Here is a 27,500-nt window from a genome sequence, read left to right on the forward strand (position 1 = left end):
GAAGACGGGTTAGAGTAATTCGAGGCAAATTTAGCTGCCACTTCTTGCAGGCCTAGCTAAGGAACCCTATAATCAAAGACCTTCCAGCGATTACCATCCACTCCTTCTCTAATGCGTTGAATACCTGGGACTACATATTTCGAATGTGCTCGTCAATTTTGAAGTCGGTATAATGTGAGTTGAGGAGAATTCAGCTGCTATTTCTAGCAATTGTAATGACTCGGTAAATGTCCTCTTGTTGCGTCTTGTGGTTGTCTGTTATATTCTAGGTTCAAATTGATTTAGGGTTCGACTTTTCCCCCAGCCCTCTGAGGTCGATTGATTCAATATTTTTTTTTACTTTTTTCTGAAAAAAAGATTAGGGTCTGTATTTGAAATTGCAATGGAGGACAATCAGTAATCTAAGCCCCGTAATCTCCTTTTCCAGCCACGTAGAGGCTGGCGAGAAGAGCCATAACTTGAACTCACAACACAGAAACGGATAAGACAGGCATCTTGTTCGTTTCTCTAGCTTCTACGCTTATTCATACTTCTTGATTAGCACACTTTTATCGACCCCGAACGGATAAAAAATTGTGATGATCGCGCCCGCATTTGAAATCAGAACCTAGAAATTTAAAACGAGTAGACCAACCCATTTTGTACGACAATCCAACAATTCTCTCAGTTCACTTGCTGTGACATATCAGATAGATATATCAGTCATACACTTTGCTTAAATTTAGCCAAGGTTTTGAAGGCAGCGAGCTGGCAGAAACGTTAGCACGCCGGGTGAAATGCTTAGCGGTATTTCGTCTGTCTTTACGTTCTGAGTTCAAATTCCTCCGAGGTCGATTTTGCCTTTCATCCTTTCAGAGTCCATAAATTAAGTACCAGTTGCATACTCGTGTCGATATAATCGACTGGGCCCTCCTCCCTAAAGATTTCGGGCTTTGTGCCCAGTGCAGAAAAGAATATCAGCCAAGGATAAATTTATTTGTGCCCGTTGTATTCTAATAGCTCTTATTTCGCGGTTCACGTTTAACCGTTCTACATTAAATAGAAACCACACGCCAATCCACAGGTTATCTTTCAATCCTAAATGTTACTAAGAAAAGAATTACGAAACGAGAGATACAAGCACAGTTACAATAATAAACCCTGTAATCTGCTCGAGTTCACGCCAACAGTTTCTCCCACAAAGGGGTCTATTTTCACTACTATGACTACTAATACCACTGCTGCTGTTGCTACATAGGTGCTACGTGGCCATGTGTTAAAGAAGATTCCTCCAGGATCACCACACTTCGGACTCGATCCCACTTTGTGTATGTTACGGGCGTGACTTTTACCACGGTCACGCTCCGACCCCAGCCTTGTGTGAGTGACATTGTATTAGTAGAATTTGTGTGGGTGGATTGAAAGGTCGGACAACTGCTGATATCGATAATTCCAGCGGTACAACCGTGTCCTATTTTATGTTAGGTTGATTATGTCTGACTGTTACGTTAAGATTACATCATCACACACTTGAACGTTAGTCCCTAGAATTCCAGGACCCATAAGGCCTAGGGCCTGTTACCCTAATTCTATGCCTCCACCTCCTTTCCTCCGAACGGGACGCTAATCCATGGTGAGGTTACTCACTCACAGCTGAGTGGACTGGAGCGAGATGAAAGGAAGCGGTTTCATCCGGGAATCGAACCCACAGTCTTGAAATCGGGAGTGCAACCCTCGAGCTATTACGTCACGTGTTTTCACATTAAGATTACCCTTACACGAATATTCAATGAGCTATTATATATTCATTTGTGTTGATTGAACGAGTATTTGCATTGATTGAACGAATGAAACCCCATCTTTGTAACCGACAGAAATTCATCTACCTACTACTACTACAACTACTACTACTACTACTACAACTACTACTACTACTACTACTACTACTACTACTACTACTACTACTACTACAACGTTCGCTGCGAATTGACGAAGATGTAATTCCTACCAAATTTAGTTCCCTTACAACAATTCTTACGCGGATGCGTCAAAAAGTAATGCCATTTTGTTTAGGACAGGTATAATTACGAACACAGGAACATATATCATACATCAAAATAAAGCTGGTCCTCTGTGGATCACATCCCTACTTCTCAACATAGTCACCGTTTCTCTCGATAGCAATATTCCACCTTCGAATGAGAGCATGTATCCCTACCCCGTAAAATTCTGTTGACTGTTCTTTGAGCCACTTCTTCACTACAGTTTTCACTTCCTCGTCACTGGAATAATGTTTACCTCTCAAATCCTCTTTCATGGGGCTGAAGAGATGATAGTCTGAAGACGCTAAATTATTCCAGTGACGAGGAAGTGAAAACTGTAGTGAAGAAGTGGCTCAAAGAACAGTCAACAGAATTTTACGGGGCAGGGGTACATGCTCTCATTCGAAAGTGGAACATTGCTATTGAGAGAAACGGTGACTATGTTGAGAAGTAGGAATGCAATCCACAGAGGACCAGCTTCATTTTGATGTATGTTTACGGCGACGTAAATACACCAACACTAGTTGTCAAGCAGTAATGGGGGACAAACACAGACACAAAGGCACACACACACACACACACGCACGCATAGGGCGGGCTTCTTTCAATTTCCGTCTATCAAATCCACTCACAAGGCTTTGGTCGACCCGAGGTTATAGTAGAAGACACTTGCCCAAGTTGCCACGCAGTGGGACTGAACCCATAACCATGTGGTTGGGAAGCAAGCTTCTTACCTCACAACCACGCCTGCAATAGTTATACAATGTCATAGCAATGTGTTATACAATAATGGGGCAGCGACCTGGCAGAAACGTTAGTACGCCAGGCGAAATCCTTAACGGTGTTTCGTCTGTCTTTTCGTTCTGAGTTCAAATTCCGCCGAGATCGAATTTGCCTTTTATCCTATCGGGGTCGATAAACTAAGTACCAGTTGCGTTGTGGGGTCGATCTAATCGACTGGCCCCCACCCCTAAAATTTCGGGCCGTTTGCCTAGAGTAGAAAAGAATATGTTATATAGTAATGAAAGTCTATGTTCGGCTTTATACATGTCAACGACTCTGTTCTACGTTATGAACACCAAGATTAAGAAAGACTATTCTGCTACGAAAGAGACGTTATACATACTCATATATCACACACACACACACACACACACACACACAATGAGATTCCACTATACATATTTCATATTACGTATGTGTGTGTTTGTAAATATATGTGTGTGTGTGTATGTATGTGTATGTATTTGTATATAACTATATAAGTGTGTATATATATATATATATATATATATATATATATATATATATATATACATATATATATGTGTGTGTGTGTGTGTGTGTATAGATAGATATATACATATACATGCATTCATACATACACATATAATGCATGTATACACATACATACATACTTTATCAAAAAGCAGCAAAAATATCAGAAAACTGTTACTCAGTTTTTTGTGATATTTTTGCTGCTTTTCAATAAAGCATATTACTCTACCTCTGGTATTCGAGTACTATTTTTCCGCCTTGTTTCGCATTCATGTGCTTACTCTGGTATATATATATATATATATATATATATATATATATATATATATATATATATATATATATATATATATATATATATATATGTATGTATGTATATGTATGTTACATACGTACATGTACTGTTAACAAAAGTCTGGATGCGTAGTGTTCATTTATTCCATAAATAAAAAGTGCGTTACGTGTACGTTTTGTAGTATGTATTTTCCTTACATGCCTATATAATTGTATTACTTTCTCTACACAACAAATGTTATAGGCCAAGCAGTTTTCACGGGTTTCCGCAGCTGGGCTCAAACTCTCCAGTCCCCGTTTTTTTAAGTTCCATAATCTCTCATTCAGCAAATCTTTTTGGTGTTAACATTTCATTCCCAGATATGGATTTCGAATTTAGGCACAAGGTCAAAAAAATTGGGGGAGAAGCTAAGTTGATTATATCGACCCCCAACGTTCAACTGGTGCTTTTTTATCGACCCCGAAATAGTGAAAAGCAAAGTAGACCTCGGCAGAATTTAATCTCAGAACTTTAATGACGGACGTAATACCACTAAGCATTTTACCTAGGGCGCTAAAAACTCTGCCATCGCGTCGCCTATTTCTTTCCCAAACAGTAAATGTTCATGAGAAGAGGTTTGGTCTTCTAATTACGGAGATGATCTAAGTCCATACAATATTTCCGGTTCACATCAGCTTTCATTTATGAGACTTTAACCGCATTTACGTTTAGTCTGTCGAACGTTCCCTTGTGGTATTTTCTCTGACTTAGAACCCCGTATGTCTTGCCCCTTTTCACCGACTATATATATATATATATATAAATAAATAATAAATGCGCCCTTTCAAAGCCTAGCCAGGCTCATGGGCCCGGTTTCCCGGTTTCAAAGGCGTATGTGTTCCCCAGCTGGACGGGACGCCAGTCCATCGCAGCGTTAGTCATTTTGGTCAGCTGAGTGGACTGGGGCAACGTGAAATGAAGTGTTTTGCTCAAGAACACAACACGTCACCCGGTCCAGGAATCGAAACCACAATCTTGCGATCATATTGCTGACACCCTAACTACTATGCCACGCGCCTCCACTATATATATATATATATATATATATATATATATATATATATATATATATATATATATATATATATATATATATATATATATATACATATATATATATATATATATATATATATATATATATATATATATATATATACATATATATATATATATATATATATATATATATATATATATATATATACATATATATATATATATATATATATATACATATATATATATATATATATATATATATATATATATATATATATATATATATATATATATATATATATATATATATATATATATATATATATATATATATTTCTAGTTAATTCTTTAAGCCTCCATGCATTGAATACTTTCATACTAACTTATATCTTTCTGAAATATAAGTAATCCCACTTTTTCCTTCAGCTTTTGTTCTCTGAAACTCTTTGCCAATTGCTTTTCTGCTGACCTATTATGATATTCACTCATTTGAGCTTTCTGTTGTTCTTCCACATCATTTAGATTTATAGGGACTTTCTTTTCCTTCTTTATAATCGCTTATGCTACAGTGGACTCAAGTGTTGTTTGAGACAAAATTGCATCAAACATGTTGTTGTCGTTGTTCTTGTGGGTGTTACTGTTTAGTTCTGTTCGAGCAGTTTGTACTTAAAGGCGTTCCAGTTAGAACCTCGCCATTACAAAGCAACGAAAGGCTAAAAGGAGAATTGAGGATTTTATGAGGGGTGATATTTCTGTCGGAATGAGCAATCCCAAAGCGACCACCTCGTTGACATAAACTCGTTATTCATAAAAACCAAAGCTTTTAAAGATTATTTCTTCAAATCTTTCGGAAATTTGCTCCTAGTCGCCGTAGACGTTCAGCCATTGTTAACGCATCATCCATCAGTTAACTCTGATCATATATTTAAAGAATTCTTTGTACCATTTATCATCTCCGATAAGATCCTAGTTGTTTTATTTCTACTTTGTTTTAACAACCATGGTTTTAATGATGTTAGACCGCCACCTGGTGTAAAGCACATGCTTTCAAGCTATATGGAGCAAAGTGTAACCCCACGATTTGCCAAGTTTCAATTCTTAGTTGTAATATATTTCACGTCATTCACACGCGTGTAACCAATACCTAAAAGAAAAAAAAACTGTGTAAAACAATTTCTTTTCATTGTCCTATAAATAGACATCTTTGAATTTAATTTTGTTTGTTTAATTAACATATTGGCAAGCTTCGCAATCTCCTTCAGGTCAAATCTTGGCTAGACGAGAGTCTGAGGTTTCAATGCACACACAAAACCACACTTAATTTTACATTCTAATTTTCTTTTTAAAGCAAAGTATTGGCAAGCGATGAGAAGAAACCTTAGTACATTCATGAAATCGGTCTTTGTCTAATCGAAATTTAGCCTTGAGAAGACTTCAGTCCCCCCCCCCCCCCCCCCCCCCACACACACACACTCACACACATGGAGCTTGGAGTTAAATATTTTTACTTCACACGTGCGGCTAATCACCAAAGAAAAACCACACTCAGCATTATATCATATGTCCAGCTCACCTCGCCTAAAAGATGTCTAGAGATTCATACAACTTTACAAGGTCTCAGAAGAACCCACATGATCTTCATCTACAAAAGATAACACGTTGCATAAAACCCCCAAATTTGTTGTTAGCTTGTTGTCTTGACGTTTAGTTACAGAGAATCCCTGACCCAACAGGTTACATTCAATGGCGTCCAAGCCACGCCAATCTCGTCTTGTATATTACGAGCTACATTATCTAATATAACACTTCTGTTAGAGACGAGGATATGATTTGGGGTGATTTAATAGCGTTTTTTAGTAAACAGATAATTCCTCCTTAATCCTCAGTTGTAGGCTTGTAATATTTATATTGGGGTACGGTTTTGATTTTAGTCATAAGCACTTGTTTGATTTAGGCTGGCAACACCACTGTAGAAAATACAGAGTGATTAAAATTTGAAACTAATACCAGTAATTAACACAACAATCGATTCTGTAGATGGGAAATTGTTAGAACTTGAAGACACGTGTGCTAGAACTTTTGACTGTGTCAAATATATTATGTGTATCTATCTATCTATCTATCTATCTATCTATCTATCCATCTATCTACCTATCTATCTATCTATCTATCTATCTATCTATCTATCTATCTGTCTGTCTATCTGTCTGTTTGTATGTCTGTCTGTCTGTCTGTCTGTCTGTTTGTCTGTCTATCTGTGTGTGTGTGCGTGAACACACACACATACACGCACATATGTGTATGTGTGTATGTATATAATGCATATAACAATTGTGAAAGTAGGAGAAACATTGTTTACAGTAAATTGTCCAACAAATGACAACATTTTACACACACACACACACACACACACAAACACACACACACACACACACACACACACACACACACACATCTACATCTATAACTATTTGATTGTAAGAGTACTCTATCGATCATTTCTGTATCGTACGAAGCCTATTGCATTCACATTCCGTCTTTTCTTTAAAGTAACTGTCTACTTTAAAGACTGAAAAAGTTTCGTCGCATTTCTGCGTCCTACAAAGTCATATATAGAACAACAGAATGGTGTTCCGGGCATCCGCTATATAGCTTTTTACACCGTTAAATGTTTAAACGGTTAAAATAACTTTCCAACAAATTATTTGAGTCTCAAGACATGCTGTCGCATTAAGTCACTTGACAACTAGGTACAGCTCCACATCATATACTTACGCGCACACACGCACATGTAAGAGACATACACACTGGGTTATTGTTATATGTGTAGCCATAGTACGGTAACGTGAACCCCGAGGAAAAATTTGTGAAAATATTGTCGGTTTTATTAAAAAGTATGTGTGTGTGTGTGTGTGTGTGTGTGTGTGTGTGTGTGTGTGTGTGTATACACATTTCAAAATGTAACCACACGTCTCCCTTTTCTATTGGACTTTCCTCTGTTTGTGAAGAAGAGTTTTGCTCGAAACGTTAAACCACCTTTCTTTCCTTCCTTGAGCATCTGCTAATACTTTACATGTACCACGTCCTCACATTGTTGTTTTTCTGTGCTTTTTCATCTTCTTTTTGGGATTTACCATATATATATATATATATATATATATACACACGCACACACGTGCATAAGATCCAATTTTATAATATTTAATGTATTTGTGTGTGTGCGTGTGTCTGTGTAGCTGTGTCTATGTGCATTTATGTGCACGTATACACCCTGGTATACGTGCACACATATATTTGTTTATTTGTTTCAGTCATGTGACTGCAGCCATGCTGGAGCACCGCCTTTAGTCGAACAAATCGACCCCAGGGCTTATTCTTAGTAAGCCTAGTACTTATTCTCTCGGCCTCTATTCCCGAACTGCTACGTTACGGGGACGTGAACACACCTACATCGATTGTCAAGCAATGGTGGAAGAACAAACACACACACACACACACACACACACACACACACACACACATATATATATATATATATATATATATATATATATATATATATATATATATATATATATATATATACATACATATATACGACGGGCTTCTTTCAGTTTCCGTCTACCAAATCCACTCAGAAGGCTTTGATCGGCCCGAGGCTATAGTAGAAGACACTTGCGCAAGGTCCCACGCAGTGAGACTGAACCTGGCACCATGTGGTTGTTAAGCAAGCTACTTACCCCTCAGCCACACCTGCGCCTATGTAACAAAGATTTTGTGTTCCCAATATACAAACTCAAATGAAACGAAATGACTCGCTGTACGTAGCAAACCAAAGTTTACAAATTGGTCAAGTAACCGTGTTTGTGTTTATACTAGTTCTGTATCTCCGGCCATGTCCAGGTCAACTCCTACTCGTGATTCCATATGCGACATAACCTTGTGTAATGCTGTCTAACCTTTATGTACATCCCCATGTTGCTTCCGATCCAGCAGACCTCCAGCCGTGACCATCCATCTTGTTTGTTGTCGTTTCTTGTATCTGGAATTCTAAAGGTACAGTCTTGTCACACTGATTCCGCCCGAGGATTTTCATTAAGAGTACACGTGTCTGTAGAGTACTCACCCACTTATTCATTCCGGAGCGAGCAGTTTTTTTCCTTTTATTGCGCCTATGCTGGGGCAACACCTTGAAGTGTTTTGTGTTCTTTATTTTATTTCTTTTTTTTTGTTTATCTTTTACTCGAATAGATCAACCTCAGTATATATTTTTAAGCCTGGTCTTATTTTACCCATCTCTTTTATCGAACCGCTAAGTAACGGGGACCTAAACAAACTGACGTCGGTTGTTAAGCGGTGGTGGATGACAAACACAGGACTCACACACATGGGTGTAAACACACACAACATACACACACATACATGTATATATATAGATATAAACGTACATATATGCACATATAAACACAAATGTATGCGCACATACAACAGGCTTCCACACAGTTTCCGCGAAGCAAATTCACTCACAAGTATGGGGCTATTGTAGAAGACATTTTGTGAAAGTATTGTGAAGTGAGATTGAACGTGAAACCGTATAGTTGCAAATCGACCTTCTTGGACACACGGCCGTGCCTGCGCCGTATAATGCGAGTTTGTTCAATTGGATGAGTTGTAAAACGCGTTTAACAAATAAAACCAACGTTCCGGTTTCGCTTCTTGCATGATATCAGCTCACTTCGCCTATAGAATTATGCACGTGACGCAGGTATGAACGCCACAACTCGCATTTTGCTATCACTCTGAATGTATCTCGGAAGGGTCATTGCTTACTTTACTTGCTTTGGTTAAGGCAGTCCATCTTGACAGATGCTAACGTCGTCTTTGATCCTTAGGGATTGTCTTGATGGCATTGGCAGGCCCTCTCGTGGCTGAAAAGGCCGATTCTGGAGGCACATGTCCGATTACACTGAGAGCAGTGAAGAGGGCTGCTTGTCTAGGATTTTGCTGACATTCCTTGAGCTATCTCCGCTTTTCTTCGCGAAGTCTAGTCCACTCATCCTCAATATGCTGCGTACCAGTTTTGACCATACCCCTCCAGGTAGTACGGTCTGTGGCCAGTGTTTCAAGTTCATAGGGAGGGGAGGATGTTCCAGAGCTTCAGGGATTTCTTGAGATGATCTTTATATCGCTTCTTTGGACCTCCGTGCGGTCGGTTACCCTCTGCTCCTTACTTAACTAGACAAGTGTAGGTAAACGTAAGAAGGAAGAGAAAGACAAATGTGGTGGAATTATATATATATGTGTGTGTGTGTGTGTGTGTGTGTGTGTGTGTATGTATGTATTTCTTATCACTGAACAATACATTATGCATACATACATGCATGTATGTGTGTGTATATATATATATATATATATATATATATATATATATATATATATATATATATATATATATATATATATATATGTATGTATATAGAACATATACACATACATATGTATATATGTATAAGAAATGAAATGAAGAACGCAATTGGGATTTAAGATATTAAATCACACTTGTATTCGTTTTATATCTACGCAACACCTGGAACCAAACTCGAGTCGTATCATCAGTTTATATTTGGCATGTTCTCAGCACAAGAAACTATTAGTAGCATATAAAATTCCTGTATCGTGTCTGTTAAATAATATTTATATCCCACCAAATAGAATACTTTTTTATTGATCTTATCATCGCGGAACAGTAGACTTCATATATATATATATATATATATATATATATATATATATATATATATATATATATATATATATATATATATATATATATATATATATATATACATACACACACACCTCACTGTGAACCCAATGTTATGTTAGCTAGCCAGTCTTGGAGACCTCAGTCTTGATGCGCCTAGATTCTAATGAATCCTGAAACTAAACCTTTCTATCTATCTGTCTCTATCTCTTTTCAGTCTCTTTCTCTCTCTCTCTCTCTCTCTCTCTCCATATATATTTATCTATCTGTATGTATATGTATTTAAATGTATATATATATATATATATACATACATACATGCATACACGTATACACACACACACACACACACACACACACACACACACACTATCTTTTCTACTCACTATTCCTGGAAGTATCGTAAGGTTAGAGACTTCAGGCACCTCTCCAATAGAGTCCTATCAGAATCAACCATTATTACACTTTCCGATTGGGCTCCCAAGCGTGACCAACTAAAACTATGAATATTATCGAACCATCTCGTTCTTGGTCTACCCCTGTGTCTCCTGCCGTTTGGCTCGGCTTGAAGAATCCGTCTTGCGATTCTTTCAAATCCCATGCCCGTCGTAACGAAGCTGTGACCTCTCTCAGTGCCATACATTGCTTCCACATTTAAATACATAATGAGTAGCAATAATTCTTGTTTATTGTGCAGAGGATCGGCAGGCGGCAGATGGTGTGGACAGCTGGAGGGCGTAACACGCTTTAGTCGTTATCTTTCTTCGCCGGATGGGGTAAACTTTCCCTTCTATCAATGAGGGGGTCAGTAACATAAGTGCAGTGGATTGAATCACTCGTTCATAAACACTCCACTAATACCACCAACACCACCACCATCACCACAGTGTGAATTTAAACTAATGTCTGATATGTTGTTTATAGTGTTGTGAAATTTTACTCTTATTATTATTATTATTATTATTATTATTATTATTATTATTATTATTATTATTATTATTATTATTATTAAGGGAAATGGTGCATGGGCAGAATCGTTAGAGCGTCGGACACATATGCCTTGCTGCATATGTTCCGGCCCTTAACATTCTGAGCTTAGATCTGACTGAGCTGAGGTATGCTTTTCATTTTTAGGGACTCGATAACATAAAGTACCAGTCAAGTACTGGGGCCGATACCATCGTTTCACTCCGTTCCCTGAAACTTACTGGGCCTTTTGCCTAAATCAGAAACCTTTATTATTATTATTGTAGTAGTAATAGTAGTAGTAGTAGTAGTAGTAGTAGTAGTAGTAGTAGTAGTAGTAGTAGTAGTAGTAGTAGGCGCGCTGGCAGAATCGTTAGCACGCCGGGCGAAATGCTTAGCGGTAGTTCGTCTGCCGCTGCGTTCCGAGTTCAAAATCCACCGGGGTCGACTTTGTCTTTCATCCTTCCGGGGTCGATAGATTAAGTACCAGTGAAACACTGGAGTCGATGTAAGCGGCTCTACCCCTCCCCCCCAAATCCAGGCCTTGTGCCTATATCAGAAAGTAGTAGTAGTAGTAGTAGATACGGCAGTGAGCTGGTATAATCGTCACACCACGCCGGAAAAAAATTCTGAGCAGTATTTCTTCCTTCACAATCTGTGTTCAAATGCTGCCGAGGTAGACTTTTCCCTTCATCCTTTCGCTGGCGATAAAATAGATACCAGTTGAATACTGGGTCAATGTAATTGACTAACGCCCTCCTAAAAATTTCCTGACCTTGTGTCTATAATAGAAAGGGTTATTATTATTATTATTATTATTATTATCATTATTGAAGTTGCTATATGTGATGTTGTGGTCTTCATACTTTCTTAAAATTTAGATGCAAAAATAAGAACATCTTTGGTTTTTTTTCTTTTGCTCTTTTTGTTTTTTTTTTGTTTTTTTTTTCACCTTACACGTAATGAACGCACATTTGAGATTATTACAAAATGAAAGCTGGCAGGCTATAAATTAATTAAGTTGTTTAATATTGCAACCTGTCAGGAGAGTGTGTGTAGAGATTAAAAATGGCATCCAGATGTATAATAAATAAATAATCAAACAGGTGATAAAAGTATGATGAAGCTTGTTAATTCTGTCTTGATGTATTCTAGGACACGACAGTTTCCTCAAGCCTTGTTCACCATAGTTGTCACTACTTGCTATAGTGGTGGCACAGCCCTCCTAGTTGTAACTAGTAGCCATGGTGTGCTGAAGATCAACAATGTTAGGACCGGAAACCTTGGGGATCTGCTGGATATTTTATTTGTAGTTGTTTAACTCCAGATAGACTCTGAACTAGTGAACCTACGATAAAATCTATTCCAGCTACGACCAATCTATGTTTTAACGTATGAGTGACTACTTTACCCGATGTATTTTTACTTTCATTTTTCAAGAAGGTGGGGACGAATATAAGAGAGGTAACTTGGCCGCGAAAGATAGCAGGTCTAGCGTCCATACAGAGATTTCCTTAAAGGGAGTAGAGTTCTGTGAAAATGGCGATTAAGTGTAAATCAGACGACTCTACGATGAGGGCGAATGCTTGCACCAAAGTTGTCTGTCTGTCGAAAGGTGGTGGATCCTATGTCTGAGAAATCATGTATCTTTGTTAATGTGCCGTGTTTATCTCAAATGTTAATATGGTTATTTCAGCTTAAATTACCAGTCTTTGATAATTAGCAGATATTATCACATTTTCGTGGATAAGTTAGATTATTAATATTGAAGCAGTCGGTCTGATTTATAGATACGCGCAGGCTCAATTTTTACTGATTATTTATTAATTAATACAGAAGAGGAATTACTGGTAAACAATAAGTATAACAAAACATGAGATGTAGCTGGCTCAGTAGGTAGAATGACAGGCTACTTATTGAAGAGTGAAGAGTTCGTTTCTTGTTGCTGACACAGCAAATACCGCTTAATTCCTAATGCATTTGATTTTAAACGGTTAATCCCACATGTAAACAGATATCGTAATAGGACTTCTGATCCAGTCTAGTTTTAAATAGATGTCATCTAGTGGTTCAATTCTTTAGGGCCTCTTCTTGCGTGGTAAGGAGTTTGCTTACTAACTACACGGTTTTGGGTTCAGTTCCACTGCGTGGCACGTTGGGCAACTGTTTTCTAGTATAGACTTGGGCTGACCAAAGCTTTATGAGTGGATTTGGTAACCGGAAACTGAATTAAGCCCGTCGCGTATATATATATATATATATATATATATATATATATATATATATATATATATATATATATATATATATATATATATATAGGGAGAATTCACAAAAAACAAAAAACAAAAGACGAAGATAGGTGGTGTAGACAACAAACAGATGTATTAGTTTAACGCTCGGGAAGTGAAAAAGTCTTTAATGTTTCGAGCCTACGCTCTTCCACAGAAAGGAATGCAGAAAGAAACAAGGAGAGAAAATAAAGAATGTGTACTAGCTAGCGATCTATCTTGGCGAATGCCGGACAGAAGGGTCACACAGGAGAGCTAGGAAGAAGGGGAGATAATAAGGTAGTGGTGATCCCAAAACGAAGGCGCGCGTGCGTGTGTATAAGAGAGTATGTAAGCGCGTGTGGAGGAGGGTTGGTGACCTTGACGTGTGTATGTGTGTCTTTGTGCCTTTGTTTGTCCAGCACCACCACTTGACAATCAGTGTTGGTTTGTTTACGTTCCCTAACCAAAAGAGACCGAAAAAATAAGTACCAGGCTTTAAAAGTAAAACTAAGTACCGGAGTCGATTTGTTTGACCAAAAACTGTTCAAGGCGGTGCCCCAGCATGGCCGTAGTCCAATGACTGAAACAAGAAAAATATAACTGATCAAAGATATCGTGATGTAAATAGGTACCATGAGGTGGGTGAATATACAAAACGACAATAAATATGCGTGAAGTCATCACGTGTCTGTAATAAGTCATTAAGTGAGAGATAGATACGTTCTGAGTTCAAATTCCGCCGAGGTCGACTTTGCCTTTCATCCTTTCGGGGTAGATAAATTAAGTACCAGTGAAACATTGGGGTCGGTGTAATTGACTGCCCCCTCCCTCAAAATTTTAGCCCATGTGCCTAGAGTAGAAAGGAAAGGATTAAGTGAGACAGAGAAATACTGAATGGATGACAAAAGACAGCAAATGGTATGAAAGTTATTAAGTAACAGTAAATACGTCAGTTATATGGGGTAAGTAGATAGTAAGGTCTGATAAATGTATTAGATACAGTTGACTAATTTTATATTACTGTACTATATCGTGTTACTCAGATAGCAATTTTTGCAATAGCTTTCAAATAGTGTAAAAATCCGGGAGGAGAAGGAAAGAAAGAAAGAGAGAGAGAGAGAGAGAGAGGAGAGAGAGAGAGAGAGAGAGAGAGAGAGTGTAAATGACAGAGTTTGATGATCTATGAATTTTTTCCGTTATTTTTCACAAGAGCCAAGAAATTCGATAACTAAATTACAATTCTTGCATGAATGCCATATTTTCTATTATCTTATAACGGATAACAGAAAATTGTTTATATTTTTAATGCTGTAACCCCACCGGATTGAATGGTACTGCTTAGGTGTCGAAACCATCGTGATATACGCTCGGGCAGCTGATGACGGGAAAACACATGTTCTGCTCGATTCTTCATTCCTGTAAAGTGGGAATAGTCTGTGGGAATCGCTAATTCTAGCATTTTTAATTTTCTTCATGAATAACCTAACTAGGCTTGGACAAGGGTTATATACTGCTGTTTAGTTTTGAGAGGTTCTGTGGCATACATATACATACATATATACACGCATACGTGTGTGTGTACGTAGTTTTATATATTTATATGCGTATGTGTGCGCATGTGTATGTATATATATATATATATAAATACATATATATATATATATATATATAACTTAGATATGTTTCGACCAAAGATTGGTCCACTCCATGTCTAAATTAATAGCACCACCTGATAGGATTATCTAAATCTTTTTTAAGTCAAGTTTTCTGGTATCATGGTCCCTTCGAGTAGTTAGATCTCGTTGAGTGAGTTGTATCCAAGTATAGATGGCTTATCTGATATTCTTTGAAGAAATTTGTCCAGATTCCGTTTAAAAGTAATGGAGTCCTTTTCCTCTTTGATCTGTTTTGGGACAATGCTAAATAGGGCAGGGCCTGTTGAGGAAAAGAAATCGTTTGGGCAATGTTGGCGGTATATTCTCCATATATATATATATGGAGGCGCGTGGCTTAGTGGTTAAAGCATTCGGTTCACGGACCATAAGGCCGTGAGTTTAATTCCCGGCGACGCGTTGTGCCCTTGAGCAAGACACTTTATTTCACGTTGTTCCTGTCCACACACCTGGCAAAAATGAGTAGTACCTGTATTTCAAAGGGGCCAGCCTTGTCACACTCTGTGTCACGCTGAATCGTCTCCAAGAACTATGTTAAGGATAGACGTGTCTATGGAGCGCTGAGCCACTTGCACGTTAATTTCACGAGCAAGCTGTTCTCTTTATCGTTTCAACCGGGACCCTCCTCACCGCAACCGATGGATGCTCCTCATATATATATACACACACACACACTCATACACATATATAGTCATTGCACGGTGATCGCCATAAGCTTTGAGCTTATATAAAAATACCATCATTATTATTTACAGGATTGTAAAACACGGCACCGTATAACAAAACCATTCGCACGGAAAGCATATATATATATTTATATATATATATATATATATATATATATATATATATATATATATATATATATATATATATATATATATATATACATATATATATATATATATATATATATATATATATATATATATATATATATATATATATATATATATATATGAAACCATCGATGTGAATATGTGTATGTAAAGACTAAATAATATAATGTTTTTCTATTTCATCCATCTTATATGACTGCATTGAATATAACCTTTTTTTCTATTTTCTTTTCTTTGTAGAGTCAAAAGGAGAGATTTGGTGTTACCCTCAACAGCATCGTCAATAGAAATCGCAGCATCCCCATCGTTTCTATTCCATCCATCCTCAAGAATTCCTGCAGACCGTCTGACCAATGTCCAGCTTGCTGTCTAGATACGATGTCTGACCTATCCTGGTTGAAGATTTACAGAAATTAATCTTAAGTGATTCTTGGATTATCTTTAGTTTTATTATAATTATTAGATGAATTACGGTGACGAAATGGCAGAATCGTTAGCGAGTCGAACGAAATGCTCAACAGCATTTCGTCCGTCTTGAAGTTCGGAGTTCAAATCCTGTTGACGTCAACTTTGTCTTTCATCTTTTCGGGGTTGATAAAATTATAGTACCTGTAAAGTACTAGGGTTGATGTAATCGGCATGGCCCCTCCCCTTAAACTAACTGGCCTTGTGCCAAGTTTAGAAGCATAATTAAATGAAATGGCAAAATCGTTATAGCATCGGATTAATGTACTTAAAGTATCCAGTTATGGTTATTCACGTTGTGGTTTCGAATCCAGCACTAGTCGATTCAGCCTTTCGCCTTTCCTCTCTGCAAAATAATAATAATAATAATAATAATAATAATGACAGCAACAGCAACAACAATAATAATCTGGCACTGCTCCTATGAAATTTTTACAGGTAATATCTTTGCCGAATCGGTAGAGCACCAAACAAAATCTCCTTTGGGGTTTTTAGATACAACCGTGTACGTTCTGAGTTCAATTCTTGCCGTTGTTAGTTTTTCCTTTCCTTCTGCGGTCGATTATATAAAAAGTGGAGGCGCAATGGCCCAGTGGTTAGGGCAGCGGACTCGCGGTAAGAGGATCGCGGTTTCGATTCCCAGGCCGGGTGTTGTGCATGTTTATTGAGCGAAAACACCTTAAACCTCCACGAGGCTCCGGCAGGGGATGGTGGCGAACCCTGCTGTACTCTTTCACCACAACTTTCTCTCACTCTTTCTTCCTGTTTCTGTTGTACCTGTATTTTAAAGGGGCCAGCCTTGTCACACTCTGTGTCACGCTGAATCTCCTCCTGAAACTACGTTAAGGGTACACGTGTCTGTGGAGAGCTCAGCCACTTGCACGTTAATTTCACGAGCAGGCTGTTCCGTTGATCGGATCACTGGAACCCTCGTCGTCGTAACCGACGGAGTGCCACGTTATATAAAGTATTTGACAAGTACGAGGAAATATAATCGTCAGGAATTATTATGTTATGAAGGCGGTGGATTGAAATATAAGAAATATTGTCTTGTAATGGATATTCCAGTCTTTTTAAGCCGTCTGGCCAAATTCCACCAAGGTCTACTTTGCCTCTCATCTCTCCTCGGTAAATAAACTATGAACGCGGTCTTGTAAATGCATAGGAAATTGCGCATTGAAATTGTGGATTATACTCTCTTGCTCCACCGATCAGGTGTGTGTGTGTGTGTATGAGGGAGAGAGAGAGATCAGTTCTAAACTGCTTCAGGACAACACACGACTCACTGAAGATAATGAATGCTGAACTGTTGGGACAGGGTTCATGGGGCAAATTCGTCTCAGTCTGCAGTGTAGGGACTTATCTGTGTCCCCTTTTACTTTGCGTGGTGGTGTTGGTGGAGTGTCAATATATGGAACGGAAGGAAACTGATGATGGTGTGCAGAGGTAATAAGTGGTTCAAAGGTGAGTTTATAGAAGAGTTTCAGTGTAATTTTCATGATCGAAGAATATTAGCCTTGGTCTGGCAACGAGGAAGATAGAGGAGAGAGAGGGGGAAGAGAGAATGAAAGAGAGATGGCGAAAGAGAGAAAGAGAAAAAAAAAGCGGTGCTATCGTTTTGGTTTGTACTTTTTGTTCATCGCCATCTCAACTAAGACTATTTGCACGCCACAAATTATTGATTCGACTCCCAGCATATCGATTGTTAGTTGGGGGGGGGGGGGGGGGTTGTGCGTGAAAACGAATTCGCACAGAAACATAATTCTTTGTCTCCTTCGCAGACACAAATAGTGTGTGGGAATTCTGTTGAGAACGTTCCCTCTGCAAGAATAATACTGCGCGGATCTGCTAAGTACGGTAGCGAATACGCGTCATAATACTGTATAGATCCACAGACTACGGTAGCCAGAACACGTCATATCATTACTGCGTTGAGCCACGGACTGACATGGTCAGCACTTTTTTTATTGCTGTGTGTGGCCACTGACCACGATACCCAGTACATCGAGTGGATCCAGCGACTACAGACGTCATATTACTGCGTAAATCCACTGAGTATGGTAGTCAATAAGCGGCATATTACTGTGTAGTTCCACTGACTACGGTAGCCTCTACGCATCATATTACCGTGTGAAGAGACCGAGACAAAATGCATAAAATATTCCTGTCTGTGAATCGGAATATTCCTGCAGGGGTAAACAGTCGAACCTTGGAAGTATATCAGGGAATGTATTCATAGAATATGCGTGAAACATTAACAGAAGATCAGATGAAGTTATGTGTTATGGGCAGCAGCAGTAGACGCAGCAGCAGCGGTTGCAATACATCAGTTGCTGTTTAATCTCGGTGATTTATGCAGTTTATCTGCGTCTTCCACGAACTTATTCCAGACTTTTGCCTCTGCCAGTGGCTATACATCAATTTTGTGTGACATTTCCGGCGGTCAAAAAGAGTGACGTCGACATACAAATGCATTTATCCGATCTCGTAGTTCTTACATAGGAGCTTCAAATCTCGTTCTCTCTCGTTCCCTCTCGTTCCCTCTCGTTCCCTCTCCCTTTCTCTCTCAAGAGATCTGGCGAAGTTTCCTTCGGAATTATTCCCCAACATTAGACGCAACCCGAGGGGAAATAAATAAATATATATGTATATAAACAAAGAAAAATGATAGAGAAAAGACTTTTGTGTAGCCGGCTGTCTAGTGGTACCGAAAAAAAACAACATACGTTGAAGAGAAGAAAGCTAGTTGGCAATAGAATTAATCATACAGATATTGCTCCCTTGGCACAGATATAAGACGACGGATGTGTTAAGTTAACAATAACTCAACAACATATTATGAGTCATCTTCAGATAAACCTTTCCATCAAGCTGACTGTACACACACAGGACAGTTACAGACACATACAGAAAGAACTACATACATACAGTAGCTATAGATATATATATATATAAACACGAAAGCTATACACACAGAACACACAGAACAGCAGTTGTACACGTAGGGCAGTTCTACGGAGATGGTTTAGGTTTATATTCGTGTAGCGTTGTAGCAATGGTATTGATACCGTAGACTTGGAATATGACACTTGTCTACGATCAGCTATGGATATTGTTGATGGTGAAACGGTGGAAATGTATACCGAGGGAATAAGTTTGAGCCACACCGCAGGCATGATCCACAAAGTTTGATCGGTACGGGTAAATCTCAGATCACCAGGACAGATCTCTCTCTCTCTCTCTCTCTCTCTCTCTCTCTCTCTCTCTCTCTCTCTCTCTCTCTCTCTCTCTCTCTCTCTCTCGCACTTTGTTTCACTCTCTGTCTCTCTCTATCTATCTCTTTCTCTCTCTCTCTCTTCCACTCACTCCTCCTCAATATTTTCCAATGTAAATATACATGCACACATACATACACACACGGGCACGCACACACGCACACATGTATGGATTATATGTATGTATTTGTGAATATATGTGTGTGTGTGTGTGTGTGTTTATATATATATATATATATATATATATACATACACACACATACAGTGAGGAACGTAGAAAGACAGACAGAAAGTTTGCGATATACAGAAGGAACGACAGAGATAAGGCCATTACATTTATGTTCAAAGGAATTTCAATGAATATGATGCACACACACACACACACACACACACACACACACACACACACACATGTAATTGTATACCGGAAAGATTTCGCAATAATTTACTCGTAAGTGACATCCTGAAAGAAGATATTAGTCTACATATATCGTCTCATTTAAAGTAAAGGTACCAACACAGCACAACTTCTATCTGAATGGAGAAAGGGCTCAATCCCTTTTCCAAGAGCCTTATAGAAGAAAAAAATTGTTTGGCTGCTCCGAATTTTGCCGGTGGCCGTTTTCATCATATATGTGTGTGTTTGTCATGTGTGTGTGTGTGTGTGTGTGAAGTTATGACTCACTGGCAGGAGTCAGTGGAATAGAAATGGTTAACGTGTACGTGTGTATGTATGTAGGGGGGGGCACGCGGGTTGCTGTATGTGTGCTTGCCCGTGCAAAGCTATTTTCATCACATATAAACACACAGGCCCATAGTCGTATCCTATCTTCCTTCATAATGTGTACTAAAAGGAGTAAGACAACTAGCTGGCAGAATCGTTACCGCGCCGGGCAAAATGCTTCGTCGTTACGTTTTGAGTTCAATTTCCGCCGAGGTCGATGTTGTCTTTTTTTTTTTATCCTTTCATGGTTGATAAAATAAGTGGTTGTTAATCGACTTATCCCGTCCTCCGAAATTGCTGGCCTTGTGCTGATATTTGAAACCGATAGAGGAATCAATTAAAACATCGTTATGGTTCAATCAGCCAGGAGCAAAAGGCACGCAGCGAAGTGAATAAATATTAACCATGAGAAGGTGTAAGGGAGATAACTGTTGTTCGTATAATTCCTGTTTAGCCCAGAGACAAGTTTCACCTAAAGTTTGTATGAGAAAAACAAGAAGAAATGGAGGGGAAAAAAGGAAAAAAATGTTGCTCTTGGTACATGAAAGATTATTTAAAGTGAAAAAAAAAAAAAAATAGTAACAAAAAAATGGGTATTTAATTAATTTTTCAAAGAAAAGAAATGCAAAAGTAGGTTTCGTTAATGGTGAATCTTCACAGGTTAAACTAATCTATGGTTGTGTGAATGTGTGTGTCCGTGTGTAAATATGTGTGTATATATGTATGTATATATATATGTATGTATATATACAGTAGAACCTCGTTTTCCGAACAAATCTGCTCACGAATAAATCGTACCTGTCTTTCTCATATTCATTTAATACCTCGGTCTACGAACGCCTCTGATCATAAATAAATCATGCTTTATATATATAAAGCACGATTAATTGTGATCAGAGGCGTCCGTAAACCGAGATACTACTGTATATATATGTATATATATATATATATATATATATATATATATATATATATATATATGTATGTATGTATGTATGTACATACATCTAAAGGATGCTTCTGTTAGCTCAGTGCTCTCCTTATTGGTCGCTTTTACCAGTTGCTAGCTAGAATCTTCAATTGAATTCTCTAACTTCTCCTCTTTGCAATCAGTGGCAGAGTGTCTTCATAGCTCACAGGGTCCACCTATAAGATTTTCCAGCATTTGGTTGAGTGTTCGATAAGCGTTGGCCGAATGTCAGCGCTAAATAGGAAACGAGTGGCCATCGTATTTCCAGACTAAACCCTTTTAGTCTTTTCTTGTTTCTTGCCTCATTATAATCTTTGTCTAATCAAGAACCTTCCTTAGAAAACTATTTCTTCACTTATCTTGTAACGATATCACAAATGTAGACCGCAAGCATAGCGTTTCAAAATCTTATAATCTTTGATTATGATCAGATTTTAGCTTCCACATTTCTGAATTGTAGGTTCAGATTATTAGCATAAAGACGTTGACCAGTTAAACTTCGTGTTTATAATAACGTTCCTATTCAAGATTGTGGTTTTCATTATTCCAAATAGTTTACACACTAGCGAGACACGTTTCTAAACCACCTCAGTTCCGTGCGGTACACTACCACTGAGAGAATACAAGCTCTATAAAATATTTCATATTTCATGACCACCCCACGTGATCACTTCTCCGCTATGTCACATGATCCTCTACTCTAAGTCATTTGTTTTCGTGTCTCTGTTTTTCTTCGTTTCGTCAAACCGTTCAGTCATTAACATCAACTTCTCATTGCTTTTAGGTATTCGACAAAAATTGGCATCGATTGAAGTTGTGCTAGATCTAAAACCAAATTTATTCCCTCTTGACGGATAATTTCTTGGGGAAAAAATTATTAATAGAGACGATGTCAACTATATGAAAACTAAAAACAATATGCACACACACACACACATACACACACACACACACACACACACACACACACACACACACATACTCGTACATATTTGTATACACGCACACACACACACTCACACACACACACACACACACACACACACACACACACACATTCACACACATGCTGAGTATTCCACCAATTCTAACACTCTCCTGCCCCATATTTAACTAAACTTGTCACATCATCAAATTTCGAAGCTCTTCTTTTTCTCCAACTTTCAATGTGGTGTGGGGACCAGGGCCCAAGATACCGCAGAGGGCTGCCAGAACGTAGAGAAAAGGGATGGGATGCATCCTCAAAGTGGACACCTGATCTATCCGGTTACAGCAATAGGGAGCCGCAAAAGGCATCCAAGGTAACCAGGTTTGTGGTGTTAAATTGGACGATGGGTGAAGTCTGCTACACAGGTAGGCACCGGTGGGATTTGAACTTAGAACGCAGAATTGAGTGAAATGAAATACCAAAGTGGGCATTAACTGGGATTTTTTCTTTTCTTATCAACCATGAATGGAGGAAACACAAAATTGGCCTTGATGGAATTTGAACTTATGTCGCGGAGAGAGTTGGAATGGATATTGTGAAGTATTCTATCAAACTCTCCAACGATAGGTTCACTGCAACAAGCATAAATAAATAAATAAATAAATCATAGTATGACAGTTTCTACCAGACCATCAGATGCTGTAACACACCGCTGGTCATAATACGCTTCCATTTCTGTCTTGATTGCTCCATTCTGTTTCCTCTAAACTCAAATTGCCTAACTAGATCGCCTTCCCATTGTCGTGGAGGTCTTCCAAGTAGCCTTTTCCGATCTCTTTGATACCCACTTCGACAAATGCACGGGTCCACCTGTTGTCTGTGAATCTTGGAACATGTTTGGACAAGTGGAACTTGTCCTTTCGGTATTCTGCAATACACATCGTTCACTCCCGCCCGATTCCGTGACGACCTATACAAGTCCGCGTTTCAAGATCATCCCCGGGTTTAGCATTCAGCTCACCCATCAGAACAAGTCTGCCATTTTTATCCACGCTTCCTTCATACAACACTGAGATCCATGTAAAATATATGAATTTCAATTAGTGAACCGGCAAAAGTTGGAGCACATACGTTAATCCTAATCACAGTTATAAAGTAATTTGAGTGGCAAACAAAGAGACATAATATTATACGAGAAACCATGAGGTAACTCAGAAAGACGCTGTACTAAATGTGTCTTTACAGCAAACCTGGCACTGACTTCTCGGCCATCATTACAAAATCTGTCTTTGGGAAAGTAACACGTTAAAAGACCCTGCTAACACTGTAGATTTCTGGTGAGACTATCATTTACAAACACATGTAGATTCAAATCTCAATGCATGTAGACAAATTATTCTTTTCTACTCTAGGTACAAGGCCCGAAATTTTGGGGGAGGCAGTCGATCAGATCGACCGCAGTACGCAACTGGTACTTAATTTATCTACCCCGAAAGGATGAAAGGCAAAGTCGACCTCGGTGGAATTTGAACTCAGAACGTAAAGACAGACGAAATAACGCTAAGCATTTCGCCCGGCTTGCTAACGTTTCTGCCAGCTCGCCGCCTTATGTAGACGAATTATTAGAGTAATGCGGTCTCTCTGCAGTTCATCCGTCCTTTGATAAGTCTTATATATTTTTCATTCTCCAGGCCATGCTAATATTACTCACCTCACCATACGAAAGTATGGTTAAGTATATTTATGCCATCTCAGGCCATGAGACTTTATTTCTTTGATGAAGTCAAAAGGTTCGTCGGGGCTTTAGGCGTTTCTGACCATAAGTGATTTCCTCGACGAAACAAGAAAGGGTCAGAAAAAAAGAAAGAGTGAAGGACTGGTACTTTGTTTATTGAACACGAAAAAATGACAGGTAAATTTGACCGCGGCTGGATTTGAACTCGGAGAGCAGACTCGGAATGATTACCGCAAACCAACCTATCCAACGCTCTGATGATTCTGCCATTTGACCGCTTATAAGAATACGTATACCATCTGCCCAACCATCCAAATTTATGCATATACCCAACTCTCTCTTCCTTTTTCTCTCTCTTTCTCTCTCTCTCTCTCACTCACTCTCTCACTATATGTATGCGCGTGTCGTAAGAACGTATATGCATCTGAATATATATATATATATATATATATATATATATATATATATGCGTGTGTGTGTATAATGATATATGCCTAAGTCCACCTCGACCATAGGGGGTTGCCTATACGTGTTCACTGTGTTGGCTTTAGTGAAAAGCTTACAATTAAGGCACGCGGTGAATGCGTAGGGGAAGTCCATTAAGCAACTTTAAATAAGCCGTGTCGTTCCAAGATGGCGTCGATCGGATTCAACTGTAAGTAATTATTGACATTTTATTCCATCTTTAATATATTTTTGTATTTTAATATAATTTTGGACTAAGAAATAATAAAGTTTAACTCTGCTTTTAATTCTATACATGTACATGCATAATCTATATCTCCGATCATTTTCCTCAGTATGTCTGGCCATCTTTTTTTTTTTCCCCGCGATCCCTTTTGATCGAAATCGCCCCCTTTTTTTCCGCGATCCCTTTTGATCGAAATTATCCCCCCCCCCCCCAAGAAAAGCTCTACATTGTAATTTGTCCATTTTCTGTATTTAGCCCTGTGTGGCTATAATAAAAAGACATCTATCTATCTATCTATCTATCTGTTTCTCTGTCTGTCTATGTATGTATGTATGTATGTATGTATGTATCTATTTATCTATCTATCTATCTATCTATCTATCTGTTCATCTATCTATCTATCTGTCTATCTATCTATCTATCTATCTATCTATCTATCTATCCATCTATCCATCTATCTATCTATCTGTCTATCTGTCTATTTATCTATCGGTCTATCTATCCGTCTATCTATCTATCTATCTATCTATCTATCTATCTATCTATCTATCTATTCATCCATCTATCTATTCATATCTATCTAGCTGCCCATCTTTCTCCCTCTCGATCTATCTGTCAATCGATCAATCGATCTATCTACCTATGCAGCTATTTACTAATCTGTATATTTCTCTCCTCTCACCCGTTCTCTCTCCACTCTTCCTTCTCCCCTCTTTTCTTCATTTTATATACACACATATATATATTTTAATAAATGTATGCAATCCTGTATGTATATCACATTTGATTGTCAATAAAGCGAAACACTTGAAAATTATATACGTGTTTGTTATCAATATTTCTATAATCCTAAATTTTATTATTTACTTCATCTTCATTTTCAACATCATCACCATCACCATCACCACTACCCCTGTCTCCACCGCCCTCATCACCATTATCCTGTTTAAAATTAAACGGATGGGTTTTCTTATAAAAAGAATAAAACATTTTCAAAGACTTCTTCGGGAAGATTACAGTAAAATCAACATGTCATAATATCGGTAAGTTCTTCACATGGTTGTAGATTCCAAGCAGTGCCAAAATGATTCGATATCATGTTGTTACATGGTGAATTCCACAAAATCATATATGAAAGCCTAGGGTTCATATAGAGCCCAATTGAGAACAGTGGTTCCCGGGGGCGGTGGCAAGATCTGGGAGGAGGACGTTGTAGAAAAATAGGGCAATAATGGGGTGACAAAAACGGGGCAATGGACGTAAAAAAAGAAATAAACAAAATAAGGGGTTAATTAGATTATGTTTTATTTGTGAAATTCTGTTGTTTTGAGTTTGCTGCAGAAAATGGCCTCTTTCTGATGGTGAGTGGTAGATGGGTACTAGGAATGTGGCCTAAGAACCAAGGAGGCGGCAGCTTGAAAAAATTGGGGAACCACTGATCGAGAACAATGTTCATTATAGCGAATCGTGCTGTGAGGATTGAAAAACAAGGCAGAAAACTTACAATATTTAGAAAGAAAATGAAGATCGTTTTAAATTTTCTAAAATCGTTCAAAACCAGTACCATGAGAGAATTATAGCAATACAACTTCTTGTAAGACTGTTCATTAATAAAACTGGGGGGGGGGGGGGGGGGAGTGAGGCAAGAAACTCTCTTCCCAATCACATGGTTCGGGGTTCAGTCCTACTGCATGATGCATTGGGCAGGTGTCTTCAACTAAAGCCTCGGGCTGACCAAAGCCTTCTCTGTGGATTTGGCAGACAGAAACTGAAAGAAGCCCGACGTGTATACAAGCACACACATATTTATATATACACTGTGTGTGTGTGTGTGCGTGTGTATATGTGCATATATATGTGCGTGTGTGTGTTTGTTTGTCCCTCAACGCCACTTGACAACCGGTGGTAGTGTGTTTACGCCCTCGTAACCTAGATATTCGACAGAATAAGTACCAGGCTTAAAACAGAAAATAAGTCCTGGGCCCCATTCATGCGACTAAAAATTCTTCAATGTGGTGCCCCAGTATGGTCGCAGTCTAGTGACTGAAAGAAGTAAAAGATCAAAGACAAATGGCAATATTTGGTGCGAGATATGGCATTTGGTATACATCAACTTCAGAATCAAAGATTTGGAAATGCGATTCTATTTTCCGTTTTGAGAATTTTCAGACAATCGACCAAGAATTATTTTTATATTTAAAAAAAATTTTCCCCGTGTTTACCGTATACATTCCCTGTTCACAATATACTTAAATGAACTAAAGTTCATTTCTGTGCTGTTATTGATATATCGATAATTGTATTAAGCAAATTTAGAAATTTCTATTTAAAATTAAATCGTTTAAAATAGAAAAGCATAATTCTTTCTATTCAGGTAGAGTTTGAATTGTAAATAATTAATTGGGTTAAATTGACGTCTATCATTAGAGCAGAATACATAAATTGACGTGGCTCTATGTATGTGCGAGTTAGTGTGCGTTTGGTGTATGTGTATATGCGTGCGTGTGTGTCTGTGAGTGTGTGAGTGTGTGTGGTGTCTGTGTGTGTACTTATACAGATACT

The 27,500-nt window shown here is 38.2% G+C and overlaps 2 long non-coding RNA genes across 4 annotated transcripts in view; one reads left to right on the forward strand and one right to left on the reverse strand.

The window, feature by feature from the left end:
- The window catches only part of LOC106872919 (uncharacterized), a 156,945-nt gene extending 131,190 nt beyond the window's left edge, over positions 1-25,755 (forward strand). For all 3 annotated transcript variants that reach the window (XR_016241724.1, XR_008264018.2, XR_016241723.1), the window contains exon 4: positions 16,391-25,755. This is a non-coding gene — a long non-coding RNA (uncharacterized LOC106872919). The remainder of the gene's footprint in view (positions 1-16,390) is intronic.
- Positions 25,756-26,219: 464 nt separating this feature from the next.
- The window catches only part of LOC149136417 (uncharacterized), a 41,371-nt gene continuing 40,090 nt past the window's right edge, over positions 26,220-27,500 (reverse strand). Inside the window, exon 3 of the long non-coding RNA XR_016241725.1 lies at positions 26,220-26,408. This is a non-coding gene — a long non-coding RNA (uncharacterized LOC149136417). The remainder of the gene's footprint in view (positions 26,409-27,500) is intronic.

Source organism: Octopus bimaculoides, chromosome 4 (assembly GCF_046866305.1).
Source record: "Octopus bimaculoides isolate indiv1 chromosome 4, ASM4686630v1, whole genome shotgun sequence".
Taxonomy (NCBI): Eukaryota; Metazoa; Mollusca; class Cephalopoda; order Octopoda; family Octopodidae; genus Octopus; species Octopus bimaculoides.